At 44.0% G+C, this 11,174-nt stretch overlaps 1 pseudogene; it reads right to left on the bottom strand.

Annotated features, from left to right (window-relative positions):
* Window positions 1-7,171: 7,171 nt before the first annotated feature.
* LOC134892909 (5S ribosomal RNA) lies at window positions 7,172-7,290 on the bottom strand (annotated as a pseudogene).
* Window positions 7,291-11,174: the final 3,884 nt, after the last annotated feature.

Genomic DNA, 11,174 nt, shown 5'->3' with positions numbered 1-11,174 from the left:
CAAAATACACAAACAGCTAAACACACATAGCAAAACAATTGTACACACACACACACACACACACACACACACAGATATAGCAAGATACGCACACAGCTAAAAACACACTCTGGTACTTACATACTTTACGCCTACTGGCTGGCTCTCTGGTTCAGAGAAGGCCCTTCATGACTGATAGCAGCAGCAGTGCGGTGCTGGGTTGAAGGGTGCTGCCACTGCCTTCTCATACCGACTGCCACCTCTCACTCATACACTCTCTGATCTCTCTCATATTACTTCACAGCTCTCCTTTTTCTCTCTAATTCTTGCTCTCTTTTACACACATGCTATCTCGTTTTATTTCTGCCACACACACGCTACCTCATTCTATTTCATTCTGTCTCTTATACTGTACATCCATACACTGCGCTCTCATACATCCATATATCCGTACATTGCCGCTCTCATACATCCACATGCTGCCGCTCTCATACATCCGCACGCTGCCGCTTTCATACATCCTGCACGCTGACGCACTCATACATCATGCATGCTGACGCACTCATACATCCTGCACGCTGACGCACTCATACATCCGCACGCTGACGTTTCAGGTGTGTGTACATCCAGGAGTCAGCTCGTGTACAGTATGTATAGATGCAGGTTGGTGTACATCCATGTGCCAGCATGTGTATGTATAGATGCATGTGTGGGTACGTCGGTGTACGTTCTAGTGTCAGCACGTGTATGTATAGATGCAGGTGTGTGTAAGTCGGTGTACATCCATGTGCCAGCATGTGTATGTATAGATGCAGGTGTGGGTACGTCGGTGTATGTTCTATTGTCAACGCGTGTATGTATAAATGCAGGTGTGTGTACGTTGGTGTATGTCCAAGTGTCAGCATGTGTATGCATAGATGCAGGTCAATGTATGTCCAGATGTCAGCGCGTGTATGTATAGAAGCAGGTGTGGGTACGTCGGTGTACGTCCAGGTCTCAGCGAGTGCATGTATAGATGCAGGTGTGTGTATGTCCAGGTGTCAGCGCTTGCATGTATAGATGCAGGTGCTTGTATGTCCAGGTGTCAGCGCATGTACAGTATGTATAGATGCAGGTGTGTGTACGTCCAGGTGTCAGCATGTGCATGTATAGATGCAGGTGTGTGTACATCCAGGTGTCAGCGCGTGCATGTATAGATGCAGGTGTGTGTACATCCAGGTGTCAGCGCGTGTACAGTATGTATAGATGCAGGTTGGTATACATCCAGGTGTCAGCATGTGTATGTATAGATGCAGGTGTGGGTACATCGGTGTACGTTCTAGTGTCAGCGTGTGTATGTATAGATGCAGGTGTGTGTATGTCGGTGTACATCCAGGTGTCAGCACGTGTATGTATAGATGCAGATGTGGGTACGTCGGTGTACGTTCTATTTTCAGCGCGTGTATGTATGGATGCAGGTGTGGGTACATTGGTGTATGTCCAAGTGTCAGCATGTGTATGCATAGATGCAGGTCAGTGTACATACAGGTGTCAGCGCGTGTATGTATAGATGCAGGTGTGGGTACATCGGTGTACATTCAGATGTCAGCACGTGTATGTATAGATGGACATGTGGGTACGTCGCTGTACGTCCAGGTATCAGCATGTGCATGTACAGTATAGATGCAGGTGTGGGTACATCGGTGTACGTCCAGGTTTCAGCATGTGCATGTATAGATGCAGGTGTGGGTATGTCGCCTCGGAGCCTATTATAGACCACACTCAGACCACACAAGCAGCGGGGCCGGGGTGCAGTCCATACACAGCCCCCGGGTCTGGAAACACGGTGCAGGGGGAGTGCACAGGGAGATGAGGAGCTGATGGGAGCATATGCGATGGGGCAGGGGTGGAGAGCGCAGGGTGCCCGGAGTATAAATGAGCCACCAGCGCCACCCACTCACTGTACCGACAGTACCTCAACTGCACTGCAATCAACCACTGCACACTACAGACACACAATGAGGCTATACCGGGAGATAGAAACACACTGCAGACACACAATGATGCTATAGCGGGAAACACACACACACACACACACACACACACACACTGCACACTACAGACACACAATGAGGCTATATAGGGAACCACCCACACTGCACACTACAGACACAAAATGACGCTGTACAGGGAGACACACACACACTGCACACTACACATTGAGGCTATAAAAGGAAACCCACTGCACACTACACAGGATACACAGGGAGAGACATACACAGAAGCTCAGATGGAAGACACACACCTCCACTCACTCTCACCTTACAAACTACAACAGAGTGCACTGCAGACTCACTGACTGGGCCAGCTCTGGATAGGCAGCAAGTCAGCAACTCCTTCTCTATCCTCTCCCTCTCACAGCAGCAGAAGCAACAATGAGTAAGCAGCAGCCTGAGACCTGTGTAGCTCCGCCCCCTGGCTCCATTTAGGCCCCGCACCTGGCCGAGATTATGCAACATTGCCCAGAGCGGCTCCCAAAAGGTTGGCTTCCAGCTGGCATTTTGAACCAGCACAGCCAGCATTTCAGTATGAGCCTTAGTGTGCATGGGACCGGCCACCTGGGAATCTACCCATGGACCAGTCCGCCCCTATACTGTAGCCACTGTTTGAAAGCCAGCAGCAGGACACCAAACCCGTCTGCCACACAGAGCACTTTCAGTTTTGAATTTCCCGAAAGTGCAGTGAATAAATTAGATGATGTCACTGAGCTCTTACAGCCGCCTCTGGCAAAGCACTGACCTTACTAAACTCTGTACTCAGCGCAGTGTCAGGGCTAATAATCGCACAGCGTGCACCCCACCCCATCAACCACAAAACCCCTCACCCCCTGTATAGCATAAACACCGTAATTCCCCTAACACACAAGAATTTCAGTTAGCGGGCAGGAGTCGGCCATGTTTGTACACCCAAGTGAAGACACTGTGCACCCCCTGCAGGCGGCTATGTACTGCGCAGGGGCAACAAATTGAAATTCCCTATCTCTATAATGGGGCAAAATTTACTAAATAAAAAGAAACCTGTAACTTTCTTAAAAACCTTAACCCCAAAAGGCACTACACTGGGACAAGCTCTATCTACCAAAATAATCCCCAAGTTTTAATTCATCCTCTACCTTGAGTTATGCCTTCCCAAAAATCTTCCCATACACTACATGGAAAATGGTGCTAAAAAGCCATACGGCAAGTAGCAGTAAAAAACGGATAGTTGAAAGTTTAGGTTACTCCCAATTCCTCATTTTTTATTCTTTTGCCCTGAAATTTGGCATGCAGCACCTGGTGACGATTCTACGTGTCCATGACAAATTTCAGCTCAGTACGTCCAATCCTTTTATAATTTTTGAGGTGTAACCCTTCAAACACCATGCCCCATCTCAGAAGTTCCCGATGGGAGAATTCCGTTTGTTCGATTCAGCCTTAATATAAGGTCACGACCGTGCCCTTATAATCTATCTATCTATCTATCTATGTGTGTGTATATATATATATATATATATATATATATATATGCGTGTGTAATATGTGTGTGTGTGTATATATATATATATATATATATATATGTGTAATGTGTGTGTAATATGTGTGTGTAATATGTATGTGTGTGTGTGTGTGTATGTATGTATATATAAATATATATATATATATATATATATATATAAAAATAAATAAGAGTTGTAGGACCGGCACTTCCTCATAATAAATACTCTGCTCCGGTGCCCATTCTTGCATCTTGACAAAGGGGCACTGCAGCCCTGAATTGTTGATGTCACATATGATGTTTATTTAATACACTTTCCAGTTAATTAAGATCTCTGAGTGCCGCTGTTTACATATATATATATATATATATATATATAGATAGATATAGATATACAGTAAGGATGGGGAAGTTAGGGTGACAGTGATTATATATACACACAATCTAAACCAGGATGTGTAGTAAAAAGGTCATTCTTTAGTATATAAATATTTTTTTATTTAGAACAACAAGAGACAGCAAGGTTTAAAATATGTCACACAGGATCATATAAAACAGACCCAAAAAATAAAAAAAATGGAAACAGTTGAAAAAAACTGCTTAAATTTAAAAAGTCAAACTACCATATTTAAAACAGAGTAGTTAAAAAGTATTTTGGAGAGTAGCCATAGAAAATGCTTATCTTTTTGAGGTGAGGTGCATTTAGGATCGCCAAAGCGTTTCACCTGCTGGACTTTATAAAGGGGTAGAGAGGGAATGGTACTAGACTGGAATAAATACCATTTTCAATTACAGAGATATGAAGTGACATCACTTCCTGTGGGGCACTGATGCTGATGGTTGCGTTCATCTAGGCCAGTTATTATAAAATAAATTATACAGACGGTAAGGTAGAGGGACAATGATAATGTGTATAACTTTGAAATCTAAATATTCACTATAAAAAGCGTCCAATAATATAAATAATCTTATTAGTCCGGGACTTCCTGTTTTGTCTTGGAATCGTCATTTCCGCCCCACTTCCTGTGTCCTGTTGGATTGACTGAGCATGTCCAGGGGTCATTTCCGCGTTCCAGCGGACATTTTCATCTACTTCCGGTTACGCACATCCTGTCTGGATCCTGGCTGGGGTTACTTCTTCTGCCTTGTGGAATGCACACGTCCATTCTGGTGATGTACTTCCGGAGATTGGCTGCCTAGTGTCTATTGAAATGGTCAGCGATGGCCATTTTCTTGAAGTGTGCTTTTGAAAATAATTGTATTTGATACAGTGAAGTCCACCTGTCATTTTCTTAGAATCTGATTAATTAAAGCTGTGTTCTCCGGAGAACATATAAGAACGATATGGTGAAAAACAAGTTTTAGTAGCAAAATAGGGGAAAAACTGCTATGTATCTTAAGAAGTATAGAACTGGACTGTATTAGTATTATACTGAATATCCAATCATATATCATTTTTCTATTAGGCTCTAGGGGTCATAATAATACAATGCCTAATGACACTCCATATCAGTGGCGGAACTAGCGAGCGGTGGGCCCAGGTGCGACAAAATGCTTTTCCCCCCCCACATCCCCCCCACATCCCATCCAAGTCCACCCCTGGAGAGGATCTGGTGAGGGGGACCTGCTCAGGGCCATAGAAATGGATACCTAGCAACAGTGCCGTAACTAGACATTTTAGCACTGTGTGCAAGAAACGGCATTGGAGCCCAACCCCTGCATGCAAAACAGGGGCAGTGCGTGCCGTAGGCGCGCGCAAAAATACATAGTGGCGTGGCTTCGTGGGGAAGGGGTGTGGCCACAAAATAATACCAATTCATAAAACGGTGCACAGTAGTCTCCATTCTTCAAATTACGCCACACAGTAGCACCACTACACCAGGTAGAGACCCTTTTACACCTTACAGCGGACAGATTCCTCTTTTTACACATTATGGCAGACAGCGTCCCCTTTTTACACATTACGGCAGACAGCGTCCCCCTTTTTACACATTACGGCAGACAGCGTCCCCCTTTTTACACATTACGGCAGACAGCGTGCACTTTTTACACATAAGTACATAACGGCAGACAGCGTCCCCTTTTTACACATAACGGCAGACAGCGTGCCCTTGTTACACATAGCGGCAGACAGCGTACACTTTTTACACATAACGGCAGACAGCGTACACTTTTTACACATTACGGCAGACAGCGTCCCCCTTTTTACACATTACGGCAGACAGCATCCCCCTTTTTACACATTACGGCAGACAGCGTGCACTTTTTACACATAAGTACATAACGGCAGACAGCGTCCCCTTTTTACACAACGGCAGACAGCGTGCCCTTGTTACACATAACAGCAGACAGCGTCCCCTTTTTACACATAACGGCAGACAGCGTCCCCTTCTTACACATAACGGCAGATAGCGTGCCCTTGTTACACATTACGGCAGGCAGATTCCCCATTTTTACACATAGCGGCAGGCAGATTCCCCATTTTTACACATACCTGCAGGCAGTCCCCCATTTTTACACATAGCGGCAGGCAGTCCCCCCTTTTTACACATTGCGGCAGGCAGATTCCCCCTTTTTACACATTGCGGCAGGCAGATTCCCCCTTTTTACACATTGCGGCAGGCAGATTCCCCAGTTTTACACATTGCGGCAGGCAGATTCCCCCTTTTTACACATAGAGGCAGGCATTCCCCCATTTTTACACATAGCGGCAGGCAGTCCCCCATTTTTACACATAGCGGCAGGCAGTCCCCCATTTTTACACATAGCGGCAGGCAGTCCCCCATTTTTACACATAGCGGCAGGCAGTCCCAACAAAGAAACAAAAGAGAAAGAAAGAAAGAAAGAAAGAAAGAAAGAAAGAAAGAAAGAAAGAAAGAAAGAAAGAAAGAAAGAATTATACTTACCCTCTCCGCTGGCTCAGGCTCAGGTGCTCAGGTGCAGCGTCAGACGATTCCCGGGCTGGAGAGAAGGAGGATGGAGGTGAAGGAGGGAGCCGCAGCAGCGCTTTGTTACTGGTGGAGGCGCTGCTGCTGCTGCCCCTCTGCTTCACTATAGGCTGTTCTCGGAAGACAGCCTATAGTGAAGCAGAGGGGCAGCAGCAGCAGCGCCTCCACCAGTAACAAAGCGTTGCTGCGGCTCCCTCCTTCACCTCCCTCCTCCTCCTTCCCCCGTCCGTGCGGCTGCTCCTCTCCTCTCCGGGCGGCTGTGCGCTGCGGGCAGCGGTTGCCCGCAGCGCACAGCGGCATGTAATGAGTCAGTTTGACTAATTACATGCTTGGGCCCCTGGACAGAGGCGGGCCCCAGTGCAACGCACTGCTTGCACTGCCGGTAGTTCCGCCTCTGCTCCATATTATCTCCAGAAAAAATGAGATACTCATAGAATGAAGAAGATTTTCAAAAAATAATAAATAAAATATAATATCAACATACTATTACTAGATACATTGTGCTATACACCAGAGACTCACTCCTTCATGAAAAAAAATCTTCTTATTGTTAGTATATATTAGGTGTATGTAAACGTTATAGTCATTATAGTGAGGAACATCATGTGATAATGTATACGTATATAGTTTTAGTCTGAAAGTGATATCTATCTGAAGGTATTGATCATATATATTATCAAATGTGTATCTTTTACAAATAAAGTCGGTCATATATACATCCACTCTTATTTAGCCTACAACTCCCGGTCTTCCCACAAGGTCGCCCATCCCGGTACTAGCCGAGCCCGACACTGCTTAGCTTCCAAGATCGAACGAGATTGGGCATGCCCAGTGTGGTATGATTGTAGTAATCAGAGCGATCGCATACAAATGACCACAAGACTACAGTATGTGATCTAATTAGCTTTATTCACAGATTAAAAATACAATGTGTTGTGTAAGTATTACAAAGTAGCGTTGGGCCAGCACAATGGTAACTATCACTAGTCGAACTGTAATACTAGAATTAAAAAGATGGTTACAGCACCTCATTTGATTCAGAGGAAATTGGCTATTTCATAGCACTCGTTGAAGCCTTCCGGATTCAAAGTGTTTAGTTCATATATCCAATACATTTCACGTTTAGACAGTAGGTTGAATAGATCACCACCTTTGGGTCCCAATGTTACCATCTCTATACCTTTGAAAGTCAGTTAATCTGGATCTGATTGATGGTGTGTCAGAAAATGTTTGGAGACCGCATGTGTGGTCACTTTGTTCTTAATGTTCCTGATGTGCTCTTGGATCCTTATTTTAAGAGGCCTCTTTGTTTTGCCTACATACTGTAGTTTGCATTGACACTCTAATACATATATAACTGTGTTGCAATTGATAAATTGTTTGATTCTGTGCTCTTTAGTGGGGTTCTTGCCGACAAAGGTTCTTCTGGTAGGGTGTATATACTGGCATACATTACAGTGTCCACACTTTTAGCAGCCTGTACATTTAGGCATAGATGAGCCAGTTTGTTTAGTGTCCTGCAACATGCTTGGAGCCAAGATGTCCTTCAGATTGTATGACTTTTTGAAAACTATTTGAGGATGGGGAGGCAGAAAATCCTTTAAAATGGGATCCATGAGTAGTAAGTCCCAATGTTTCCTGAGCGATTGTCTATTAGCATTTTTATGTCTGCTATAGGTTGTTATAAATTGTACTTTATCTTTGTTCTCATTTTTCTCTTTATACTTAAGCAATTGTGTTCTGTCCAATTTTTCTGCCTTGTAGTTAGCCTCCCTCAAAATGTGTGGTGGGTAACCTTTTTCTACAAATCTGTTTGTGTAGATCTGTAGTTGCTGCGCACTGTCTTCTGACTTTTTACAGTTCCTTATGATTCTGTGAAACTGTGAGTAAGGGATGTTATCCTTCCATTTTTTGAGGTGGTTACTTCTGTAATGGACGTAGCTATTTGTGTTCACCTTTTTCACGAAATTCTGTGTGATTATTTGGTTATCCGAATGGGAAAGCACCAGATCCAAATATTCAATACTTTCTTTGTTTGAATTAGAGGTAAAAGTTAGATTGTAATCGTTAGATGCAATGTAAGATAAAAACAGGTTAAATTAATGGCTATTACTGGCATAGAGAGGATGATTCCAACAAGGAGTTCTGTTTAATAGTCTTTTAGGAGAAAAAAATCTTTTTCATACCCCAGATTAGTCCTTTTGAGGATGAAACGAGTTGGGTTGAAAGAGCAATTTCGTCTGAATAAATGAACTTTGGTATCTTGACTACCCTTGGTGTTTAAGGGGACCATTGTATCATCTGTCCTGTAATATGAATTGTGAGCTATTACCTTAAGTTGTAATTGAATAGGTTTTAATAAATATTTTAGATATTTAAAATTGGTTTGAATTTAACAATATAATTTTAATCTGTGCGCCCTCAGAAATCTATTGGTACTGTGTTTATGTGAATCCTTTGCTAGCAGGAGGGTTTTTCATGAGGTGCAGCCACAATACAGTGCAAGATAAGGGTAAAGTGTTTGATATATATATATATATATATATATATATTTGTAGAGGCAGCACCTTTGTTCCCCCTTCCCCTATGGTAGTTCCTCAACCACGGCAGGCAGCAGCTGGAGCAACTGTAAGGCGCCGGGGTCCAGCACCGCACCACATTACAATAAAGAAATGATGCATAAACTACAGCTCCCAGCAGCCCTTGCTTCTGTGAGCTCCCAGCAGCAAGGGCTGCTGGGAGCTGTAGTCTATGCAACATATTCTTTATTGTAATGCAGTGCGGCGTTGGACCCCGGCACCTTACAGTGGCTCCAGCTGCTGCCTGCAGTGGTTGATGCAAGGGAGGGTGAGGAACTGCCAGGGGAAGGGGGAACAAAGGTGCAAAGTGTATCTACCTCCTGGACATGGGTGGCACCATCGGATGGCGCCCCTCCTCAGCTGACGCCCCTGGCGAGTGCCATCCTGGTCAACAGGTAGATATGCCTCTGCTGAATTCCACCATCTTGTTTTTACCACCAATAAAAACAGATGATTTAACCACATAATTTTGTTTTAATAGTCTACTTTTAGGATAACAGGCTACTTACACTAGCAAAACAGTCTCTTACTTAGCTGCTGACTGTGGAGTGCACAACTGCGCAGATTCCATGTTGCTACTCCTCCAGAAAGGCTTTATTCCCTGTACAAAAATGGCCACCAAGGCTACTACTGAAGAAGTGTGGAGCCATCTTGTTATTACTGTGTTACTGTGTTAGAGTACCACAGTGGGAGAGTAGTCTTCCACTTAGTTTTTGTAAGATCAGTGATTACCTGCTGATTTGCAGGACACGCTGTTCCAACAACCTGCAATGCTGCCCAGTACCTACATACACTGACCTTTATGACACCTAGATATGCTCAAGCTCAGCTCCATCTACCAGTCTGTATAACAGTGAGTACAGCTGTAGCTGCTTTATTTTCAGTAAAACCACTCCACTGGTTAAGTAAAATGGCTGTATGTAGTTGTAGGGCATCTGCTGGTGAGCCTGTACACACATACTTCCAGCAATGGCAATCTCTAGCACTAAGCTAAGACAGTCCATCCACAGGAACCAGCACATATTTCAAGTTTTATTTCCACCGCAGTTCTGTCCTAATTGGCTGGTACTAAACCCATGTTTTTACTTTCTTGAGGCTAACAGTATATTGTTAGGGACTTTCCTGACAGAAGTGACCTGGACACGGTGGGCAGGCCTGTATCTTTGGCCAAATATGTGCAAACAAACCTCTTATGATATTTAATTATAATAGAAATGTAAACTTATAGTAATGATTGCATCTGCACCCATCAAGGATGGATTGGGATGGAAAACAAGCCCGGGAAATTAATGAGAGCAGCCCTAATGGGGGCGGGTCTGTTGTTGGGGTGGGGTCTGTCAAGGTGGGCAGGATCCAATCTTATAAGGCCTAAAGGGTGGATAGTGTATGTCCCGGGGTTTAGGGGGGTACTGTGTCTAGGGGGCTAGCACACTGACACACAGAATGATGCTGGCATTTATTTATTTATCTATTAACAGTTTCTTATGTAATGTAACAAATGCTGTTGCACTTTAAAATTGGACCCAATGATAAAACAAAACTGGGTAATAACAAAATCATAGATGTAGGAAGGCCCTGCTTGCAAGCTTACAATCTATAGGGAAATAGGCATTGATAAACAAGGATAGGTGCCATCTTTTGCAAGTTGTCCAGCGGATTGCAAAGATTCTAGGTGGGCTGTCTGTTATCATATCAGCAATAATGAACCAGGGTGGATATAATCGGATAGGAAAGCTTATGAAGGTTCAGTGAGCAGTTCTGGAATGTGATAAGCTAGCCTGAAGAGGTGTGTTTTCAGGAAACGCTTGAAGGTTTAGAGTAAAGGGCAGAGACTTATTGTGCATGGGAGGGCATTGCACAGAGCTGACATACAGACAGACGCTGATACAAAAAAATATGCTGACACACTGATGCTGACACATGGACAGATGCTGACACTCATAAACTGACAATCAGATGTGACACACAGATGCTGACACACAGACACTGAAACTGACACACAGATGTTTACACACAGACACTGACTCACTTAAGCTGACAAACAGACATTGATACATTGATGCTGACACACAGACACTGACTCACTGACATTGACACACAAATGCTGAAACAAAAAAAGATGCTGACACATTGACACACACACACATGTATGTAT

The sequence above is a fragment of the Pseudophryne corroboree genome, chromosome 3 (assembly GCF_028390025.1).
Source record: "Pseudophryne corroboree isolate aPseCor3 chromosome 3, aPseCor3.hap2, whole genome shotgun sequence".
Taxonomy (NCBI): Eukaryota; Metazoa; Chordata; class Amphibia; order Anura; family Myobatrachidae; genus Pseudophryne; species Pseudophryne corroboree.
Note: the sequence above shows the minus strand (reverse complement) of the source record. Positions and strands in the feature narration are given on the sequence as shown.